This window comes from Pelophylax lessonae (genome assembly GCF_965119305.1).
Source record: "Pelophylax lessonae genome assembly, chromosome: 2".
NCBI lineage: Eukaryota > Metazoa > Chordata > Amphibia > Anura > Ranidae > Pelophylax > Pelophylax lessonae.
The window spans coordinates 703,048,548-703,073,203 of NC_138769.1; the positions used below are offsets into that span (position 1 = coordinate 703,048,548).

Genomic DNA, 24,656 nt, shown 5'->3' on the forward strand with positions numbered 1-24,656 from the left:
TCTTCCATCATCGCCCGAATTGTTTTTTCAAGGAGGCATAGAAGTGGGATAGTTAAGCTGAGAACGGCGTCATTGCCACTGGCCATGTTGGTGGAGTACTCAAAACAGCGCAACAAGGCACACAGGTCTCGCATGGAGGCCCAGTTATTGGTGGTGAAGTGGTGCTGTTCCGCAGAGCGACTCACGCGTGCGTGCTGCAGCTGAAACTCCACTATGGCCTGCTGCTGCTCGCACAGTCTTTCCAGCATGTGCAAGGTGGAGTTCCACCTTGTGGGCACGTCACATATGAGGCGGTGAGCGGGAAGGCCGAAGTTACGCTGCAGCGCTGCCAGGCAAGCAGCAGCAGGGTGAGAACGCCGAAAGTGCGCACAAACGGCCCGCACTTTCTGCAGCAGCTCTGACATATCGGGGTAGTTTTTAAGGAACCTCTGCACCACCAAATTCAGCACATGCGCCAGGCAAGGGATGTGCGTCAAACCGGCTAGGCCCAGAGCTGCTATGAGATTTCGCCCGTTATCACACACCACCAGGCCGGGCTTGAGGCTCGCTGGCAGCAACCACTCATTTGTCTGCTGTTCCATGCTCCTCCACAACTCCTGCGCGGTGTGTGGTTTGTCCCCCAAACAGGCAAGTTGTAAAACTGCCTGCTGTCGTTTACCCCTGGCCGTGCTGAAGTTGGTGGTGAAGGTGTTACGCTGTCCGGATGAGGAGGCGGTAGAGGATGAGGAAGCGGAGTAGGAGGAGTTACGAACAGGAGGCAAACTGAAGCGCCCTGCAATCCTCGGTGGTGGAAGGACATGCGCCAAATTGCTATCCGCCTCAGGCCCATCCGCCACTGCATTTACCCAGTGTGCCGTTAGGGAGATATAACGCCCCTGACCGTGCTTACTGGTCCACGTATCCGTAGTTAGGTGGACCTTGGCACAGATGGCGTTGCGCAGTGCACACCTGATATTTTCCCCCACTTGGTTGTGCAGGGAAGGGATGGCTTGCCTGGAAAAGTAGTGGCGGCTGGGCACGACGTACTGTGGGACAGCCACCGACATAAGGTTTTTAAAACTGTGCGTCTCCACCAGACGGAATGACAGCATTTCAAAGGCCAATAATTTTGAAATGCTGGCATTCAGGGCCAGGGATCGCGGGTGGGTAGGGGGGTACTTCCTCTTCCTCTCAAGTGTTTGGGAGATGGAAAGCTGAACGCTTCCACGGGACATTGTGGAGATGGTTGTTGGTGACCCAGGTGGTGGTGTTGCTGACAGATCGTCTGTTTGCGGGGTGGCAGGTGCCGGTATCACTACAGATGTGGCTGGAGCGGCCGAGACTGCAGCAGAAGAGGAAGCAGGATGAGCCAGAGACGTTTCTTGGTTTTGAAGGTGTGTACTCCACTGCAGCTCCTGCTTTGCACTTAGATGCCTGATCATGCAGGTTGTGCTCAGGTTGAGAAGGTTCATGCCTCGCTTCAAGCTCTGATTGCACAGGGTGCAAACCACTCGTGTCCTGTCATCAGCACATTTTCTAAAGAACTTCCACGCTAGAGAACTCCTTTGAGCTGACTTTGGTGCGCTCGTTCCCTTGCTGCGTTGGGCAGTAGCGGGCGTAGTGTCTAGGGCACGGCCGCTCCGCTTCTGCACCCTGCTCCCTCTTCTGCTGTGCTGGTGGCTCTGTGCGACCACCGCCTCTTCCTCCAAACTACTCAGGTCACCTGCATGACGTTCATTCCATGTGGGGTCGAGGACCTCATCGTCCTCCACATCATCTTCCACCCAGTCTTCACCCCTGCCCTCCTTGTCGGTCTCCACAATGCTGAACGCCGCAGCAGTTGGCACCTGCGTTTCGTCATCATCGGAGACGTGCTGCGATGATCCTTGCATGTACTCATCTTGAGAAATAAGTGGTTGGGCATCGCTGCACTCAATCTCTTCCACTTCTGGGGCAGGGCTAGGTGGATGGCCCTGGGAAACCCTGCTGACAGAGTCCTCAAAAAGAATAAGAGACTGCTGTATGGCTTGGGGCTCAGACTGCTGGCCTGATTTGCAAGGGGGTGAGGTGAAAGACGGTTGGACATTGGCTGCAGGTGCCAACTCTGACCTTTCTGCAGTAGACTGGGTGGGAGACAATGTGAAGGAACTGGAGGCACTGTCAGCAGCAAACCAATCTACTATCGCCTCAACTTGTTCTGGCCTCATCACTTCTAGGGGCGTTTGATGCCCTACCAAATACTGATGCAGGTTCTGTCGCCTACTCACACTTGAGGAAGGTGTTTCACTTGTGCGTGTAGCTGGCACAGATCGACCATGTCCTCTCCTTGCAACAGGAGCTCTACCAGCAGCACCACGACCCAGGCCACGGCCCTTATTTGACGGTCTCCTCATATTTCTGTAATTTAAGATCTTGCCCTAGAAAGGTTTTTATTGAATAGCGGAATAGAAAATATGATCCAAAAAAAGTGTATGTATATCACACGTACACAACCACACTAGGCCCCAATTACTATTGTTTGTACCCCTAAAAGGCTAGATGAGGAGTAGGGGGAGTATGGAACAGGCAGCACCCTCAAACCTTCAGAAGTATGAGATGAACCCCAACAACTTGGAAAGGTGGATCTCTCTCACACGTACCGACACAGACTATCCCGCAATTCAATTGATCCTCAAAGGTTTTTATTGAATAGCGGAATAGGAAATATGATCAAAAAAAGTGTATGTATCTCGCACGTACACAACCACACTAGGCCCCAATTACTATTGTTTGTACCCCTAAAAGGCTAGATGAGGAGTAGGGGGGGTATGGAACAGGCAGCACCCTCAAACCTTCAGAAGTATGAGATGAACCCCAACAACTTGGAAAGGTGGATCTCTCTCACACGTACCGACACAGACTATCCCGCAATTCAATTGATCCTCAAAGGTTTTTATTGAATAGCGGAATAGGAAATATGATCAAAAAAAGTGTATGTATCTCGCACGTACACAACCACACTAGGCCCCAATTACTATTGTTTGTACCCCTAAAAGGCTAGATGAGGAGTAGGGGGGGTATGGAACAGGCAGCACCCTCAAACCTTCAGAAGTATGAGATGAACCCCAACAACTTGGAAAGGTGGATCTCTCTCACACGTACCGACACAGACTATCCCGCAATTCAATTGATCCTCAAAGGTTTTTATTGAATAGCGGAATAGGAAATATGATCAAAAAAAGTGTATGTATCTCGCACGTACACAACCACACTAGGCCCCAATTACTATTGTTTGTACCCCTAAAAGGCTAGATGAGGAGTAGGGGGAGTATGGAACAGGCAGCACCCTCAAACCTTCAGAAGTATGAGATGAACCCCAACAACTTGGAAAGGTGGATCTCTCTCACACGTACCAACACAGACTATCCCCCAATTTAACTGATCCCCAAAGGTTTTTGATTAAATAGCGGAATAGAAAATATGATCCAAAAAAAGTGTATGTATATCACACGTACACAACCACACTAGGCCCCAATTACTATTGTTTGTACCCCTAAAAGGCTAGATGAGGAGTAGGGGGAGTATGGAACAGGCAGCACCCTCAAACCTTCAGAAGTATGAGATGAACCCCAACAACTTGGAAAGGTGGATCTCTCTCACACGTACCGACACAGACTATCCCGCAATTCAATTGATCCTCAAAGGTTTTTATTGAATAGCGGAATAGGAAATATGATCAAAAAAAGTGTATGTATCTCGCACGTACACAACCACACTAGGCCCCAATTACTATTGTTTGTACCCCTAAAAGGCTAGATGAGGAGTAGGGGGAGTATGGAACAGGCAGCACCCTCAAACCTTCAGAAGTATGAGATGAACCCCAACAACTTGGAAAGGTGGATCTCTCTCACACGTACCAACACAGACTATCCCCCAATTTAACTGATCCCCAAAGGTTTTTGATTAAATAGCGGAATAGAAAATATGATCCCAAAAAAGTGTATGTATATCACACGTACACAACCACACTAGGCCCCAATTACTATTGTTTGTACCCCTAAAAGGCTAGGAGTAGGGGGAGTATGGAACAGGCAGCACCCTCAAACCTTCAGAAGTATGAGATGAACCCCAACAACTTGGAAAGGTGGATCTCTCTCACACGTACCAACACAGACTATCCCCCAATTTAACTGATCCCCAAAGGTTTTTGATTAAATAGCGGAATAGAAAATATGATCCAAAAAAAGTGTATGTATATCACACGTACACAACCACACTAGGCCCCAATTACTATTGTTTGTACCCCTAAAAGGCTAGGAGTAGGGGGAGTATGGAACAGGCAGCACCCTCAAACCTTCAGAAGTATGAGATGAACCCCAACAACTTGGAAAGGTGGATCTCTCTCACACGTACCAACACAGACTATCCCCCAATTTAACTGATCCCCAAAGGTTTTTGATTAAATAGCGGAATAGAAAATATGATCCCAAAAAAGTGTATGTATATCACACGTACACAACCACACTAGGCCCCAATTACTATTGTTTGTACCCCTAAAAGGCTAGGAGTAGGGGGAGTATGGAACAGGCAGCACCCTCAAACCTTCAGAAGTATGAGATGAACCCCAACAACTTGGAAAGGTGGATCTCTCTCACACGTACCAACACAGACTATCCCCCAATTTAACTGATCCCCAAAGGTTTTTGATTAAATAGCGGAATAGAAAATATGATCCCAAAAAAGTGTATGTATATCACACGTACACAACCACACTAGGCCCCAATTACTATTGTTTGTACCCCTAAAAGGCTAGGAGTAGGGGGAGTATGGAACAGGCAGCACCCTCAAACCTTCAGAAGTATGAGATGAACCCCAACAACTTGGAAAGGTGGATCTCTCTCACACGTACCAACACAGACTATCCCCCAATTTAACTGATCCCCAAAGGTTTTTGATTAAATAGCGGAATAGAAAATATGATCCCAAAAAAGTGTATGTATATCACACGTACACAACCACACTAGGCCCCAATTACTATTGTTTGTACCCCTAAAAGGCTAGGAGTAGGGGGAGTATGGAACAGGCAGCACCCTCAAACCTTCAGAAGTATGAGATGAACCCCAACAACTTGGAAAGGTGGATCTCTCTCACACGTACCAACACAGACTATCCCCCAATTTAACTGATCCCCAAAGGTTTTTGATTAAATAGCGGAATAGAAAATATGATCCCAAAAAAGTGTATGTATATCACACGTACACAACCACACTAGGCCCCAATTACTATTGTTTGTACCCCTAAAAGGCTAGGAGTAGGGGGAGTATGGAACAGGCAGCACCCTCAAACCTTCAGAAGTATGAGATGAACCCCAACAACTTGGAAAGGTGGATCTCTCTCACACGTACCAACACAGACTATCCCCCAATTTAACTGATCCCCAAAGGTTTTTGATTAAATAGCGGAATAGAAAATATGATCCCAAAAAAGTGTATGTATATCACACGTACACAACCACACTAGGCCCCAATTACTATTGTTTGTACCCCTAAAAGGCTAGGAGTAGGGGGAGTATGGAACAGGCAGCACCCTCAAACCTTCAGAAGTATGAGATGAACCCCAACAACTTGGAAAGGTGGATCTCTCTCACACGTACCAACACAGACTATCCCCCAATTTAACTGATCCCCAGAGGTTTTTGATTAAATAGCGGAATAGAAAATATGATCCCAAAAAAGTGTATGTATATCACACGTACACAACCACACTAGGCCCCAATTACTATTGTTTGTACCCCTAAAAGGCTAGGAGTAGGGGGAGTATGGAACAGGCAGCACCCTCAAACCTTCAGAAGTATGAGATGAACCCCAACAACTTGGAAAGGTGGATCTCTCTCACACGTACCAACACAGACTATCCCCCAATTTAACTGATCCCCAAAGGTTTTTGATTAAATAGCGGAATAGAAAATATGATCCCAAAAAAGTGTATGTATATCACACGTACACAACCACACTAGGCCCCAATTACTATTGTTTGTACCCCTAAAAGGCTAGGAGTAGGGGGAGTATGGAACAGGCAGCACCCTCAAACCTTCAGAAGTATGAGATGAACCCCAACAACTTGGAAAGGTGGATCTCTCTCACACGTACCAACACAGACTATCCCCCAATTTAACTGATCCCCAAAGGTTTTTGATTAAATAGCGGAATAGAAAATATGATCCCAAAAAAGTGTATGTATATCACACGTACACAACCACACTAGGCCCCAATTACTATTGTTTGTACCCCTAAAAGGCTAGGAGTAGGGGGAGTATGGAACAGGCAGCACCCTCAAACCTTCAGAAGTATGAGATGAACCCCAACAACTTGGAAAGGTGGATCTCTCTCACACGTACCAACACAGACTATCCCCCAATTTAACTGATCCCCAAAGGTTTTTGATTAAATAGCGGAATAGAAAATATGATCCCAAAAAAGTGTATGTATATCACACGTACACAACCACACTAGGCCCCAATTACTATTGTTTGTACCCCTAAAAGGCTAGGAGTAGGGGGAGTATGGAACAGGCAGCACCCTCAAACCTTCAGAAGTATGAGATGAACCCCAACAACTTGGAAAGGTGGATCTCTCTCACACGTACCAACACAGACTATCCCCCAATTTAACTGATCCCCAAAGGTTTTTGATTAAATAGCGGAATAGAAAATATGATCCCAAAAAAGTGTATGTATATCACACGTACACAACCACACTAGGCCCCAATTACTATTGTTTGTACCCCTAAAAGGCTAGGAGTAGGGGGAGTATGGAACAGGCAGCACCCTCAAACCTTCAGAAGTATGAGATGAACCCCAATAACTTGGAAAGGTGGATCTCTCTCACACGTACCAACACAGACTATCCCCCAATTTAACTGATCCCCAAAGGTTTTTGATTAAATAGCGGAATAGAAAATATGATCCCAAAAAAGTGTATGTATATCACACGTACACAACCACACTAGGCCCCAATTACTATTGTTTGTACCCCTAAAAGGCTAGATGAGGAGTAGGGGGAGTATGGAACAGGCAGCACCCTCAAACCTTCAGAAGTATGAGATTGTGTTCACTGTACCCCACAAAGATTGAGTTCACTGCACCCCACAATGATTGTGTTCACTGCACCCCACAAAGATTGTGTTCACTGCACCTCACAAAGATTGTGTTCACTGTACCCCCCAAAGATTGTGTTCACTGCACCCCACAAAGATTCTGTTCACTGTACCCCACAAAGATTGTGTTCACTGCACCCCAAAAAGATTGTGTTCACTGCACCCCAAAAAGGATGTTGTTCACTGCACCCCAAAAAGGATGTTGTTCACTCCACCCCAAAAAGATTGTGTTCACTGCACCCCACAAAGATTGTGTTCACTGCACCCCAAAAAGATTGTGTTCACTGCACCCCAAAAATGATTTTGTTCACTGCACCCCAAAAAGGATTTTGTTCACTGCACCCCAAAAAGGATGTTGTTCACTCCACCCCAAAAAGATTGTGTTCACTGCACCCCAAAAAGATTGTGTTCACTGCACCCCACAAAGGATTTTGTTCACTGCACCCCAAAAAGATTGTGTTCACTGCACCCCAAAAAGGATGTTGTTCACTGCACCCCAAAAAGGATTTTGTTCACTGCACCCCAAAAAGATTGTGTTCACTGCACCCCACAAAGGATTTTGTTCACTGCACCCCACAAAGATTGTGTTCACTGCACACCAAAAAGGATTGTGTTCACTGCACCCCAAAAAGATTTTGTTCACTGCACCCCAAAAAGATTGTGTTCACTGCAGCCCAAAAAGATTGTGTTCACTGCAGCCCAAAAAGATTGTGTTCACTGCAGCCCAAAAAGATTGTGTTCACTGCAGCCCAAAAAGATTGTGTTCACTGCAGCCCAAAAAGATTGTGTTCACTGCAGCTCACACACAGAAAAATGGATGTGGATCACTGACACCTGCCTATCTCCAATCCCACACCACACAGCAATATCGATTGTAGTTTGTAGAACACAGTTTCCCTAAAATTCAGCAGACTCTGTCCCTAACAGGATTGAGAAGAGATCGTAGATCAGGATTGAGTGCAGACCCCACCCCCCACACAGCAATATCGATTGTAGTTTGTAGAAGACACTGACCCTATAATTCAGCAGACTCTATCCCTAAAATGCCTACAACTCGCCCTGCCTAAACACTCCGACCTGTCCCTCAATTCTATCCGGACACAAATGGTTTTTTCCTGCCTATCTTTCCCTAATCAGCAGCCAGCACGTTGATGTGTGCTCTGTCCCTGAATCTAAGCAGCATAATGACGCCGCTGCGGCTGCCTCGAACTTATAAAGACTTGGTCACATGCTTCAGACGGCCAATCACAGCTACTGAGACATTTGCAGGCATGGCTGGGATGGCTTAAGGCACACCAGTTAAACGATTGTTGATTGGCTGTTGAAAGCCCGCCATGAAAAGAGCGCCAAAGCATGCAAAACCCGGAAATAAAACGACCGAACACGGATTTTTACCCGAACATACAGTAAAGTGTCCGTGTCCGTGTTCGGGTACAAAAAATCCAATTATTCGGTACGAACACGAATAATACAGTCCGTGTTCGCTCAACACTACCTATAACACAATATGTAAAGAAGCTATTAATAACTTTCCGAAATATTTATAGTGCCTATAATTTGTCTATACATTGTATACACATTTGCCATAATGAGTACCTTGTTCCATGTTGGCACCCACTTAGGGCTGGGAAGAGGCTTGTATTTTAACAAAAGGGCTTGCGGCAAGCTAAAGCCAAGGCTAGTGGGACTGAAGGCTCAGTTGCCATACATTATGTGTGTTCGATATCTGATTCCTTATGAAAAGTTAAGCAATTTTGTGAGGATAAAGCTCACTGTATTTTCACTAAATGCTGTTTTCTTTTTTTCATACTGTTTTTCCATCCTGGTGCATAGATTGGTACCGATCCCCAGTTTTGTCCTCCTATGGCAGCTGAATGTCAGCAAGAGGGAAAGGAGGAACCTCTGCTGCTGAATGAAAATACAGATTGGTCCCACTAAATTCCACCCCCACTACCCCTCCTTCCCTGGTTCTAGGGGTCGGCAAGGAAGGGTCTCGGTGTACCTGTCACCTGCCCGTGATCGACAGGTAGATTGCAATTGACAGGTTGCCAACCACAGGATTAGGCTGTGCCCAGGCATGCCTAGGGTTGCACATCATTAATCTTAACTTTAGTGTTTTTTGCACATAATTGCTCTGGACCAGCTTCCTGTTGGTGACAACGATGGGCTATGTGTTGCAGTTTGACTGCTTGTTGCCCCAACCTGGTGACAGGGTGACAATGCAGGTGTACAATCGGGAGGCCATTGCCCCTGCACAACCAGGAAGTGCCTGAAAAAGGGCATTCATGGCAGGATCACCAAGTATATTTTAATAAAAGCAGCAGATTTAAAAAGATAAAAAAACAACTGTGAAATGACATTAGTGTGAGATTTTAGTAGCTGGCTTCAGATCTGCACTGGACCCTGTACTATATAATGCCTTTAAACATATTAAGGTGGACCTTCACTTTCTTTTTAAACTTTAAAAAATCCTGCCCTTTCCCTTATTCTTTTCTTTTTTTTTTCCACTAGTAAATTTTATTCAGGGGCGATGTAACACAGCTTCACATAGCATAAAATGCAAGTGGCGTTGTTAATATTTGATAACAGGAATACAAAAAAAGTGGGGCAGTGCTGGTCCTCATGAATGTTGAAGTTAAAAAATAATAATTTAGTTCAAAATTAACAGAGTGTCCTAATTCCTCCTTCCAAAACCTCCTTGTCTGCCTCTGCTTCTATTTCCGCCTCCGCCTGATGAATTCCTGTTGTTGCACCTTCTGTCAAAGGATCTGCTTCCTCTGCCGCCCCTACCACGTGGACCTTCTAGGTCTCTCCTTGATTCTTGAAGCGCTGGGAGCTCAGTTGCAACAGAAAGCTGCCAATGCCTTGAATCTTTCCAGGAATCTTGAAAAGTCTTCAAAGTGTCTTCCTCAACATCAAAAAAAAAAACATGGAATCTTATAGGAGGCACATTCAGTGAATTAGGGAATCAATTTCTTCTCCCATTTGTTCTTTAATTGCCCGCCAAACATAGCTCAAAGTATGGATGAGAACCAAAGTCTTCAATACAACTGTGATATAGCCAGATTCCATATTAAGAAGTGATCGTTGTTTCAAGGATGAAGCTCCAAAAATATGTGCTAAAGCTGCTGCAAGCGCATTCAATGCCCCTTTCTTTTCCATAGGTTCTTCTGCATATACTTTAAAATGTTCAATGACATCAGCTGGGATGGACTCCAGTGACTTTATTGCATCAGCACTGGAGGACTCGGCAACATCCAGTATGGATGAGATACCAACCCGCTTGAACTTGATACCCGTACTCCTCTCCACAATTTGAAGGTAATATCTGTCTCTGGGTTCATAAAGAGAAATACAAATTCCTGTGTGCCCAGCTCTACCCGTACGTCCTGAATGATAGACGTATGCATCCGCTTCCCTTGGTGCAGAATATAACACAACTAGATCAACTTCTGGAATGTCTAGACCTTGAGCAGCAACATTTGTTGCAATAAGAACTTGAAAAGATCAATTTCTAAAGCCTTTCAAGATGACTTCACGCTCCTTTTGCTGAAGATCACCATGTAGAGCTTTGGCAGACTGTTTCAATGGAGCAGTTGGTTGATAACTCATGAGCTTCTAGTTTGGAGTCACAAAAAACGATGGTTCTCCCATGACATCCACTATAAACTTGGACAATGTCACCAAGGACAGCTGCCTTCTGGAATCTGTTACATTTAGGGTTGAGCGAACACCTAGATGTCCGTGTTCGACGGGTTCGGCCGAACTTTAAAAAAAAGTCCGGGTCCGTGTCCCGGACTTTTACCGAACTTTTCCCGGACACCGAACCCCATTGAAGTCAATGGGGACCCGAACTTTAAGGCACTAAAATGGCTCTAAAACACCAAAGGAAAGGGCTAGAGTGCTGCAAATGGCAGCAAAACGTAATTAAGAGCATGGCAAGTGCTCTGCAAACAAATGTGGATAGGGAAATAACTTAAAACAACAAAAAAAAAACAGAAAAATAAAACAATGTTCTTCTTCATCTCTGAAGGACGAGGCCCATATGGAGTAGGAGGGAGGTTGAGGTGGTGGTGGATGTGGCGGTGACATAGGCGTGCGCACAGGGTGTGCTGGGTGTGCCTGGGCACACCCTAATCACCTAGGGCACATAGCATTGCCAGTGAGGAGATGGGAAAGATCTCCCTGGGACCTGCTCTGCTCTATTTCTCCTTGCCTACAGGTACATGGCCCCGATACATTACTCTCCCTGCTGGCAAACACATGCATGTGTATTTCAACTTTGGGGTGCACACCTTAATGCAATAGGCTGCGCACACCTATGGGCGGTGTAGGTGGAAGCGGCGGTGGAGGAGGACCAGGGCCGGATTAACAGCATCATGGGCTTGGTGCTGAGGATTTTGAAGGGCCTTAAGGGCCGTGCCTTGCCATGCACCCAGAGGAGGAAGGGTGCAGCCATGCATGCCTAATTCAACATGGGATGCTGTCTCTGAAGCCCATAAACACATCCATGCATCGCCAACTGTCCCTCCTTGTCCGGCCTTCACGCTGTGTGGGGAGGTTCTGAGGGTGCTGCCTGGGGAAGCGAGCATAGAAGCCAGACTTCTGTGTTTACAAGTGACAGAAGAGCGGTAACAGTGAATATGGCCAACCCGGGGCCTATATAAAAGGTAGGGGCCTGGAGCTGCAGCTCCAATAGCCCCTACATTAATCTGGCCCTGAGGAGGAGGACGAGGTAGCCAACACTGCTTCTTTTCAAAAATTTTAAATGAGGGTACACCCCAAAAGAGTGAGAAAGAGCAAAAATGGAACAATGGGTGGGTAAGGTCGGTATCCATTGCTATTCTGCATAAGGTACGGAAAAGTCCCGTGGGATCCATGCCTGGTTCATTTTAATGAACGTGAGCTTGTCCACATTGTCTCTGGACAGGCGGCTGCGCTTGTCTGTTATAACGCCCCCAGCCGTGCTAAATACCCGTTCAGATAATACACTGGCTGCAGGGCACGCCAGCACCTCCAAGGCGTAAAGGGCAAGCTCAGGCCATGTGCCCAATTTGGAGACCCAGAAGTTGAAGGGGGCAGACCCGTCATTCACTACATGTAGGCGTGTGCACACATACTGCTCCACCATGTTGGTAAAATGCTGCCTCCTGCTAAGACGTTCCATCTGAGCTGCTGGTGCTGCTGTTTGTTGTGGCGTGCTGACAAAGCTTTTCCACATTTCGGCCATGCTAACCCTGCCTTCTGAGGTGCTGGCGGTGCCCTGGTTGCGTTGGCGACCTCCTCCTCCTCCTCCTCTGCCTTGTGCTTCCACTGTGGCCCCGCTGTCAGATGGGAATGCCAGCAGCATGGCGTCTACCAGCGTGCGCTTGTACTCGCGCATCTTGCGATCGCGCTCCAGTGAGTGAATTAAGGACGGTACGTTGTCCTTGTAACGGGGATCCAGCAGCGTGGCCACCCAGTAATCAGCACAAGTTAGAATGTGGGCAACTCGGCGGTCGTTGTGGAGACACTGCAGCATGTAATCGCTCATGTGTGCCAGGCTGCCCAGAGGCGACGAAAGGCTGTCCTCTGTGGGAGGTGTATCGTCCGTGTCCTCTGTATCCCCCCAGCCACGCACCAGTGATGGCCATGAGCTGGCCTGGGTGCCACCCTGCTGTGAACATGGTTCCATCTCCTCCTCCAGCTCCTCCTCCTCCTCATCCTCCTCATCCTCCAGAACTGTGCCCCTGCTGGACAATTGCGTCCCTGGCGTTTGCGTGTGCAGGAACCCACCCTCGGAGCCCCTTGCGAATGACTGCCCTGAAAGCCTTGGAAATGTTACCTCTTCATCCTCCTCCTCCTCCTCATCCTGTGCCACATCCTCTTCCATCATCGCCCGAATTGTTTTTTCAAGGAGGCATAGAAGTGGGATAGTTAAGCTGAGAACGGCGTCATTGCCACTGGCCATGTTGGTGGAGTACTCAAAACAGCGCAACAAGGCACACAGGTCTCGCATGGAGGCCCAGTTATTGGTGGTGAAGTGGTGCTGTTCCGCAGAGCGACTCACGCGTGCGTGCTGCAGCTGAAACTCCACTATGGCCTGCTGCTGCTCGCACAGTCTTTCCAGCATGTGCAAGGTGGAGTTCCACCTTGTGGGCACGTCACATATGAGGCGGTGAGCGGGAAGGCCGAAGTTACGCTGCAGCGCTGCCAGGCGAGCAGCAGCAGGGTGAGAACGCCGAAAGTGCGCACAAACGGCCCGCACTTTCTGCAGCAGCTCTGACATATCGGGGTAGTTTTTAAGGAACCTCTGCACCACCAAATTCAGCACATGCGCCAGGCAAGGGATGTGCGTCAAACCGGCTAGGCCCAGAGCTGCTATGAGATTTCGCCCGTTATCACACACCACCAGGCCGGGCTTGAGGCTCGCTGGCAGCAACCACTCATTTGTCTGCTGTTCCATGCTCCTCCACAACTCCTGCGCGGTGTGTGGTTTGTCCCCCAAACAGGCAAGTTGTAAAACTGCCTGCTGTCGTTTACCCCTGGCCGTGCTGAAGTTGGTGGTGAAGGTGTTACGCTGTCCGGATGAGGAGGCGGTAGAGGATGAGGAAGCGGAGTAGGAGGAGTTACGAACAGGAGGCAAACTGAAGCGCCCTGCAATCCTCGGTGGTGGAAGGACATGCGCCAAATTGCTATCCGCCTCAGGCCCATCCGCCACTGCATTTACCCAGTGTGCCGTTAGGGAGATATAACGCCCCTGACCGTGCTTACTGGTCCACGTATCCGTAGTTAGGTGGACCTTGGCACAGATGGCGTTGCGCAGTGCACACCTGATATTTTCCCCCACTTGGTTGTGCAGGGAAGGGATGGCTTGCCTGGAAAAGTAGTGGCGGCTGGGCACGACGTACTGTGGGACAGCCACCGACATAAGGTTTTTAAAACTGTGCGTCTCCACCAGACGGAATGACAGCATTTCAAAGGCCAATAATTTTGAAATGCTGGCATTCAGGGCCAGGGATCGCGGGTGGGTAGGGGGGTACTTCCTCTTCCTCTCAAGTGTTTGGGAGATGGAAAGCTGAACGCTTCCACGGGACATTGTGGAGATGGTTGTTGGTGACCCAGGTGGTGGTGTTGCTGACAGATCGTCTGTTTGCGGGGTGGCAGGTGCCGGTATCACTACAGATGTGGCTGGAGCGGCCGAGACTGCAGCAGAAGAGGAAGCAGGATGAGCCAGAGACGTTTCTTGGTTTTGAAGGTGTGTACTCCACTGCAGCTCGTGCTTTGCACTTAGATGCCTGATCATGCAGGTTGTGCTCAGGTTGAGAAGGTTCATGCCTCGCTTCAAGCTCTGATTGCACAGGGTGCAAACCACTCGTGTCCTGTCATCAGCACATTTTCTAAAGAACTTCCACGCTAGAGAACTCCTTTGAGCTGACTTTGGTGCGCTCGTTCCCTTGCTGCGTTGGGCAGTAGCGGGCGTAGTGTCTAGGGCACGGCCGCTCCGCTTCTGCACCCTGCTCCCTCTTCTGCTGTGCTGGTGGCTCTGTGCGACCACCGCCTCTTCCTCCAAACTACTCAGGTCACCTGCATGACGTTCATTCCATGTGGGGTCGAGGACCTCATCGTCCTCCACATCATCTTCCACCCAGTCTTCACCCCTGCCCTCCTTGTCGGTCTCCACAATGCTGAACGCCGCAGCAGTTGGCACCTGCGTTTCGTCATCATCGGAGACGTGCTGCGATGATCCTTGCATGTACTCATCTTGAGAAATAAGTGGTTGGGCATCGCTGCACTCAATCTCTTCCACTTCTGGGGCAGGGCTAGGTGGATGGCCCTGGGAAACCCTGCTGACAGAGTCCTCAAAAAGAATAAGAGACTGCTGTATGGCTTGGGGCTCAGACTGCTGGCCTGATTTGCAAGGGGGTGAGGTGAAAGACGGTTGGACATTGGCTGCAGGTGCCAACTCTGACCTTTCTGCAGTAGACTGGGTGGGAGACAATGTGAAGGAACTGGAGGCACTGTCAGCAGCAAACCAATCTACTATCGCCTCAACTTGTTCTGGCCTCATCACTTCTAGGGGCGTTTGATGCCCTACCAAATACTGATGCAGGTTCTGTCGCCTACTCACACTTGAGGAAGGTGTTTCACTTGTGCGTGTAGCTGGCACAGATCGACCATGTCCTCTCCTTGCAACAGGAGCTCTACCAGCAGCACCACGACCCAGGCCACGGCCCTTATTTGACGGTCTCCTCATATTTCTGTAATTTAAGATCTTGCCCTAGAAAGGTTTTTATTGAATAGCGGAATAGAAAATATGATCCAAAAAAAGTGTATGTATATCACACGTACACAACCACACTAGGCCCCAATTACTATTGTTTGTACCCCTAAAAGGCTAGATGAGGAGTAGGGGGAGTATGGAACAGGCAGCACCCTCAAACCTTCAGAAGTATGAGATGAACCCCAACAACTTGGAAAGGTGGATCTCTCTCACACGTACCGACACAGACTATCCCGCAATTCAATTGATCCTCAAAGGTTTTTATTGAATAGCGGAATAGGAAATATGATCAAAAAAAGTGTATGTATCTCGCACGTACACAACCACACTAGGCCCCAATTACTATTGTTTGTACCCCTAAAAGGCTAGATGAGGAGTAGGGGGGGTATGGAACAGGCAGCACCCTCAAACCTTCAGAAGTATGAGATGAACCCCAACAACTTGGAAAGGTGGATCTCTCTCACACGTACCGACACAGACTATCCCGCAATTCAATTGATCCTCAAAGGTTTTTATTGAATAGCGGAATAGGAAATATGATCAAAAAAAGTGTATGTATATCACACGTACACAACCACACTAGGCCCCAATTACTATTGTTTGTACCCCTAAAAGGCTAGATGAGGAGTAGGGGGAGTATGGTACAGGCAGCACCCTCAAACCTTCAGAAGTATGAGATGAACCCCAACAACTTGGAAAGGTGGATCTCTCTCACACGTACCGACACAGACTATCCCGCAATTCAATTGATCCTCAAAGGTTTTTATTGAATAGCGGAATAGGAAATATGATCAAAAAAAGTGTATGTATCTCGCACGTACACAACCACACTAGGCCCCAATTACTATTGTTTGTACCCCTAAAAGGCTAGATGAGGAGTAGGGGGGGTATGGAACAGGCAGCACCCTCAAACCTTCAGAAGTATGAGATGAACCCCAACAACTTGGAAAGGTGGATCTCTCTCACACGTACCGACACAGACTATCCCGCAATTCAATTGATCCTCAAAGGTTTTTATTGAATAGCGGAATAGGAAATATGATCAAAAAAAGTGTATGTATCTCGCACGTACACAACCACACTAGGCCCCAATTACTATTGTTTGTACCCCTAAAAGGCTAGATGAGGAGTAGGGGGGGTATGGAACAGGCAGCACCCTCAAACCTTCAGAAGTATGAGATGAACCCCAACAACTTGGAAAGGTGGATCTCTCTCACACGTACCGACACAGACTATCCCGCAATTCAATTGATCCTCAAAGGTTTTTATTGAATAGCGGAATAGGAAATATGATCAAAAAAAGTGTATGTATCTCGCACGTACACAACCACACTAGGCCCCAATTACTATTGTTTGTACCCCTAAAAGGCTAGATGAGGAGTAGGGGGAGTATGGAACAGGCAGCACCCTCAAACCTTCAGAAGTATGAGATGAACCCCAACAACTTGGAAAGGTGGATCTCTCTCACACGTACCAACACAGACTATCCCCCAATTTAACTGATCCCCAAAGGTTTTTGATTAAATAGCGGAATAGAAAATATGATCCAAAAAAAGTGTATGTATATCACACGTACACAACCACACTAGGCCCCAATTACTATTGTTTGTACCCCTAAAAGGCTAGATGAGGAGTAGGGGGAGTATGGAACAGGCAGCACCCTCAAACCTTCAGAAGTATGAGATGAACCCCAACAACTTGGAAAGGTGGATCTCTCTCACACGTACCGACACAGACTATCCCGCAATTCAATTGATCCTCAAAGGTTTTTATTGAATAGCGGAATAGGAAATATGATCAAAAAAAGTGTATGTATCTCGCACGTACACAACCACACTAGGCCCCAATTACTATTGTTTGTACCCCTAAAAGGCTAGATGAGGAGTAGGGGGAGTATGGAACAGGCAGCACCCTCAAACCTTCAGAAGTATGAGATGAACCCCAACAACTTGGAAAGGTGGATCTCTCTCACACGTACCAACACAGACTATCCCCCAATTTAACTGATCCCCAAAGGTTTTTGATTAAATAGCGGAATAGAAAATATGATCCCAAAAAAGTGTATGTATATCACACGTACACAACCACACTAGGCCCCAATTACTATTGTTTGTATCCCTAAAAGGCTAGGAGTAGGGGGAGTATGGAACAGGCAGCACCCTCAAACCTTCAGAAGTATGAGATGAACCCCAACAACTTGGAAAGGTGGATCTCTCTCACACGTACCAACACAGACTATCCCCCAATTTAACTGATCCCCAGAGGTTTTTGATTAAATAGCGGAATAGATAATATGATCCCAAAAAAGTGTATGTATATCACACGTACACAACCACACTAGGCCCCAATTACTATTGTTTGTACCCCTAAAAGGCTAGGAGTAGGGGGAGTATGGAACAGGCAGCACCCTCAAACCTTCAGAAGTATGAGATGAACCCCAACAACTTGGAAAGGTGGATCTCTCTCACACGTACCAACACAGACTATCCCCCAATTTAACTGATCCCCAAAGGTTTTTGATTAAATAGCGGAATAGAAAATATGATCCCAAAAAAGTGTATGTATATCACACGTACACAACCACACTAGGCCCCAATTACTATTGTTTGTACCCCTAAAAGGCTAGGAGTAGGGGGAGTATGGAACAGGCAGCACCCTCAAACCTTCAGAAGTATGAGATGAACCCCAACAACTTGGAAAGGTGGATCTCTCTCACACGTACCAACACAGACTATCCCCCAATTTAACTGATCCCCAAAGGTTTTTGATTAAATAGCGGAATAGAAAATATGATCCAAAAAAAGTGTAAGTATATCACACGTACACAACCACACTAGGCCCCAATTACTATTGTTTGTACCCCTAAAAGGCTAGGAGTAGGGGGAGTATGGAACAGGCAGCACCCTCAAACCTTCAGAAGTATGAGATGAACCCCAACAACTTGGAAAGGTGGATCTCTCTCACACGTACCAACACAGACTATCCCCCAATTTAACTGATCCCCAAAGGTTTTTGATTAAATAGCGGAATAGAAAATATGATCCCAAAAAAGTGTATGTATATCACACGTACACAACCACACTAGGCCCCAATTACTATTGTTTGTACCCCTAAAAGGCTAGGAGTAGGGGGAGTATGGAACAGGCAGCACCCTCAAACCTTCAGAAGTATGAGATGAACCCCAACAACTTGGAAAGGTGGATCTCTCTCACACGTACCAACACAGACTATCCCCCAATTTAACTGATCCCCAAAGGTTTTTGATTAAATAGCGGAATAGAAAATATGATCCAAAAAAAGTGTATGTATATCACACGTACACAACCACACTAGGCCCCAATTACTATTGTTTGTACCCCTAAAAGGCTAGATGAGGAGTAGGGGGAGTATGGAACAGGCAGCACCCTCAAACCTTCAGAAGTATGAGATGAACCCCAACAACTTGGAAAGGTGGATCTCTCTCACACGTACCGACACAGACTATCCCGCAATTCAATTGATCCTCAAAGGTTTTTATTGAATAGCGGAATAGGAAATATGATCAAAAAAAGTGTATGTATCTCGCACGTACACAACCACACTAGGCCCCAATTACTATTGTTTGTACCCCTAAAAGGCTAGATGAGGAGTAGGGGGGGTATGGAACAGGCAGCACCCTCAAACCTTCAGAAGTATGAGATGAACCCCAACAACTTGGAAAGGTGGATCTCTCTCACACGTACCGACACAGACTATCCCGCAATTCAATTGATCCTCAAAGGTTTTTATTGAATAGCGGAATAGGAAATATGATCAAAAAAAGTGTATGTATCTCGCACGTACACAACCACACTAGGCCCCAATTACTATTGTTTGTACCCCTAAAAGGCTAGATGAGGAGTAGGGGGAGTATGGAACAGGCAGCACCCTCAAACCTTCAGAAGTATGAGATGAACCCCAACAACTTGGAAAGGTGGATCTCTCTCACACGTACCAACACAGACTATCCCCCAATTTAACTGATCCCCAAAGGTTTTTGATTAAATAGCGGAATAGAAAATATGATCCAAAAAAAGTGTATGTATATCACACGTACACAACCACACTAGGCCCCAATTACTATTGTTTGTACCCCTAAAAGGCTAGATGAGGAGTAGGGGGAGTATGGAACAGGCAGCACCCTCAAACCTTCAGAAGTATGAGATGAACCCCAACAACTTGGAAAGGTGGATCTCTCTCACACGTACCGACACAGACTATCCCGCAATTCAATTGATCCTCAAAGGTTTTTATTGAATAGCGGAATAGGAAATATGATCAAAAAAAGTGTATGTATCTCGCACGTACACAACCACACTAGGCCCCAATTACTATTGTTTGTACCCCTAAAAGGCTAGATGAGGAGTAGGGGGAGTATGGAACAGGCAGCACCCTCAAACCTTCAGAAGTATGAGATGAACCCCAACAACTTGGAAAGGTGGATCTCTCTCACACGTACCAACACAGACTATCCCCCAATTTAACTGATCCCCAAAGGTTTTTGATTAAATAGCGGAATAGAAAATATGATCCCAAAAAAGTGTATGTATATCACACGTACACAACCACACTAGGCCCCAATTACTATTGTTTGTACCCCTAAAAGGCTAGGAGTAGGGGGAGTATGGAACAGGCAGCACCCTCAAACCTTCAGAAGTATGAGATGAACCCCAACAACTTGGAAAGGTGGATCTCTCTCACACGTACCAACACAGACTATCCCCCAATTTAACTGATCCCCAAAGGTTTTTGATTAAATAGCGGAATAGAAAATATGATCCCAAAAAAGTGTATGTATATCACACGTACACAACCACACTAGGCCCCAATTACTATTGTTTGTACCCCTAAAAGGCTAGGAGTAGGGGGAGTATGGAACAGGCAGCACCCTCAAACCTTCAGAAGTATGAGATGAACCCCAACAACTTGGAAAGGTGGATCTCTCTCACACGTACCAACACAGACTATCCCCCAATTTAACTGATCCCCAAAGGTTTTTGATTAAATAGTGGAATAGAAAATATGATCCCAAAAAAGTGTATGTATATCACACGTACACAACCACACTAGGCCCCAATTACTATTGTTTGTACCCCTAAAAGGCTAGGAGTAGGGGGAGTATGGAACAGGCAGCACCCTCAAACCTTCAGAAGTATGAGATGAACCCCAACAACTTGGAAAGGTGGATCTCTCTCACACGTACCAACACAGACTATCCCCCAATTTAACTGATCCCCAAAGGTTTTTGATTAAATAGCGGAATAGAAAATATGATCCCAAAAAAGTGTATGTATATCACACGTACACAACCACACTAGGCCCCAATTACTATTGTTTGTACCCCTAAAAGGCTAGGAGTAGGGGGAGTATGGAACAGGCAGCACCCTCAAACCTTCAGAAGTATGAGATGAACCCCAACAACTTGGAAAGGTGGATCTCTCTCACACGTACCAACACAGACTATCCCCCAATTTAACTGATCCCCAAAGGTTTTTGATTAAATAGCGGAATAGAAAATATGATCCCAAAAAAGTGTATGTATATCACACGTACACAACCACACTAGGCCCCAATTACTATTGTTTGTACCCCTAAAAGGCTAGGAGTAGGGGGAGTATGGAACAGGCAGCACCCTCAAACCTTCAGAAGTATGAGATGAACCCCAACAACTTGGAAAGGTGGATCTCTCTCACACGTACCAACACAGACTATCCCCCAATTTAACTGATCCCCAAAGGTTTTTGATTAAATAGCGGAATAGAAAATATGATCCCAAAAAAGTGTATGTATATCACACGTACACAACCACACTAGGCCCCAATTACTATTGTTTGTACCCCTAAAAGGCTAGATGAGGAGTAGGGGGAGTATGGAACAGGCAGCACCCTCAAACCTTCAGAAGTATGAGATTGTGTTCACTGTACCCCACAAAGATTGAGTTCACTGCACCCCACAATGATTGTGTTCACTGCACCCCACAAAGATTGTGTTCACTGCACCTCACAAAGATTGTGTTCACTGTACCCCCCAAAGATTGTGTTCACTGCACCCCACAAAGATTCTGTTCACTGTACCCCACAAAGATTGTGTTCACTGCACCCCAAAAAGATTGTGTTCACTGCACCCCAAAAAGGATGTTGTTCACTGCACCCCAAAAAGGATGTTGTTCACTCCACCCCAAAAAGATTGTGTTCACTGCACCCCACAAAGATTGTGTTCACTGCACCCCAAAAATGATTTTGTTCACTGCACCCCAAAAAGGATTTTGTTCACTGCACCCCAAAAAGGATGTTGTTCACTCCACCCCAAAAAGATTGTGTTCACTGCACCCCAAAAAGATTGTGTTCACTGCACCCCACAAAGGATTTTGTTCACTGCACCCCAAAAAGATTGTGTTCACTGCACCCCAAAAAGGATGTTGTTCACTGCACCCCAAAAAGGATTTTGTTCACTGCACCCCAAAAAGATTGTGTTCACTGCACCCCACAAAGGATTTTGTTCACTGCACCCCACAAAGATTGTGTTCACTGCACACCAAAAAGGATTGTGTTCACTGCACCCCAAAAAGATTTTGTTCACTGCACCCCAAAAAGATTGTGTTCACTGCAGCCCAAAAAGATTGTGTTCACTGCAGCCCAAAAAGATTGTGTTCACTGCAGCCCAAAAAGATTGTGTTCACTGCAGCCCAAAAAGATTGTGTTCACTGCAGCCCAAAAAGATTGTGTTCACTGCAGCCCAAAAAGATTGTGTTCACTGCAGCCCAAAAAGATTGTGTTCACTGCAGCTCACACACAGAAAAATGGATGTGGATCACTGACACCTGCCTATCTCCAATCCCACACCACACAGCAATATCGATTGTAGTTTGTAGAACACAGTTTCCCTAAAATTCAGCAGACTCTGTCCCTAACAGGATTGAGAAGAGATCGTAGATCAGGATTGAGTGCAGACCCCACCCCCCACACAGCAATATCGATTGTAGTTTGTAGAAGACACTGACCCTATATAATTCAGCAGACTCTATCCCTAAAATGCCTACAACTCGCCCTGCCTAAACACTCCGACCTGTCCCTCAATTCTATCCGGACACAAATGGTTTTTTCCTGCCTATCTTTCCCTAATCAGCAGCCAGCACGTTGATGTGTGCTCTGTCCCTGAATCTAAGCAGCATAATGACGCCGCTGCGGCTGCCTCGAACTTATAAAGACTTGGTCACATGCTTCAGACGGCCAATCACAGCTACTGAGACATTTGCAGGCATGGCTGGGATGGCTTAAGGCACACCAGTTAAACGATTGTTGATTGGCTGTTGAAAGCCCGCCATGAAAAGAGCGCCAAAGCATGCAAAACCCGGAAATAAAACGACCGAACACGGATTTTTACCCGAACATACAGTAAAGTGTCCGTGTCCGTGTTCGGGTACAAAAAATCCAATTATTCGGTACGAACACGAATAATACAGTCCGTGTTCGCTCAACACTAGTTACATTCAATGGCCAAATACTCAACAGTGATGACTACGGTGTCCAACAAGGTCAATTTTCGAGTGCTCCTTTTTCATGTATTTTTTGACAACATTGTACATCCAATCTGGGCATTTTGCAGAGAGTAGAAGAGTATGTGGGTTCTGTTCAGGATCAGATGAGTAATGGACAGATAAAATTTCTTCCACCTGTTCAGCAAACCACATCTCAAACATCATATCCACCTCATCTAGCACCACATGTTTTAGTACAGTGAGGTTTAATTTATAATTCTGGATAAGGTCCAGTATGCAACCGGGTGTCCCAACGAGTATGTCAATTCCCGTTTTTATAGCAAGTACTTGCTGTTGATATGGACTTCCGCCATAGAAGCATCATGTCTTTAGCTTTTTAGATATGCTGCAAATTTCATTCATAATCTGAATCGCCAGCTCTCTAGTAGGAGTTAGGATCAGCACCCTCGGTGGGCGTCCTTGTGCCAGCGGCTCCTTTTCTTGGTTTAGCTTCTCAATTAAAGGAATGCCAAATGAGAAGGTTTTTCCAGTACCAGTATGAACCTGAACAACAACATCTTTCCCGCTGTAGGCAGTGTGGAAGGTTTTAGTTTGTATGGGGAACAGGTAAGCGACTCCTTTGGCTTGTAAATTAGCAACACTTTCTATGGAAATAGGAAATTTAGAAAAATCGCCCTAAATTTTCTCCAAGATAATTTCCTCTTCCTCTGTTTTAGATTCCTCATTCAGCCAATTTATTTCAGGCTCAATTTTTCTTTTCTTAGCTGCAGGAACGTCTCTGTCTTCATTGTCAACATCTTCCTTTACTTTCTTTGCTTTCGTTTTTTTGCCACCTTTTTCTCCATTGATCTTGCTTTGTTTCAGATTCTTCCACATCCTTTTTTTGTTTTTTCTTCTTTTTTCCTTTCTATGGTGTTGGAGTGTCCGAGTTGTCCAGCTCCTCACTACACTTCTCAACTGCTTCAAAAGAATTCTCATTTTCTGCAAGCTTCTTCTTATTCTTTTTCAGTTTTGGTGTCTTCTGATCATTGTTGTTTACATTTTCGTTCACCAAACCATTGAGTTCAGTTGCTTGCTCAAAATCAAGTTCTTCTGTGTCCCCATTTTGGATTTTCCTCTTGATTTTCTTGGGTGTGGGAGTTTTAGAGTTTTTCTTATTCTTCCCGACTCCGTTCTTTATTTCTTCGCTTAGAATTATCCCGGGCATCGATGGGCTGCTCTAAAAGTCCCGAATCCGACAGACTGGGGATAAACAGCTGGCCACACTACGAGAGGCAGCTTGAAAAGGGCTCCCTTCTTCTTTAATCAAATTGCAGATATCGTTTTTTAAATACCTTTCTCTGCTGATCGCCCATGCTTCTGCCTTTCTAGCCTAGGCTAAAATGATGTCCCCAGCCTGTAGGTGTGGCCCAGGCTCACTATTCGCAGGGGAAGAAAACTCACATGGAGACTGAGTGATGCAGCCAAGTACTGTATAATAACGTAGTAATATGGAGAAGTGACAGTGAGCTCTTCAGACATGGCCACACCAGACCAGAGCACAGATTGCACACTGGAGACACCTAACAACATCTGGAAGGAGAGGAGGCTGGAAGGCAAACTGAAACCTGGGAACAACACAGGAAGGCTACTGTGGATACACAGTGATAGTCCCTGCTTTGTCCCTCCTCCTCTGGAATCTGACACTATGCTACTTTGACTTTCCCTAGCCAGGGGGGAATCTGTTTCTAACCTATCCACTATTTTGAATGAGCGCCTTTTTAT

General features: G+C 46.3%; 1 pseudogene across 1 annotated transcript; it reads right to left on the reverse strand.

The window, feature by feature from the left end:
• Positions 1-9,625: 9,625 nt before the first annotated feature.
• LOC309546513 (nucleolar RNA helicase 2-B-like) lies at positions 9,626-24,134 on the reverse strand (annotated as a pseudogene). The gene is made up of 2 exons: positions 22,875-24,134; positions 9,626-10,820 (listed from the first exon to the last, which is right to left on the reverse strand). The product of its transcript is annotated as a nucleolar RNA helicase 2-B-like (transcript).
• Between the last annotated feature and the right edge of the window lie 522 nt (positions 24,135-24,656).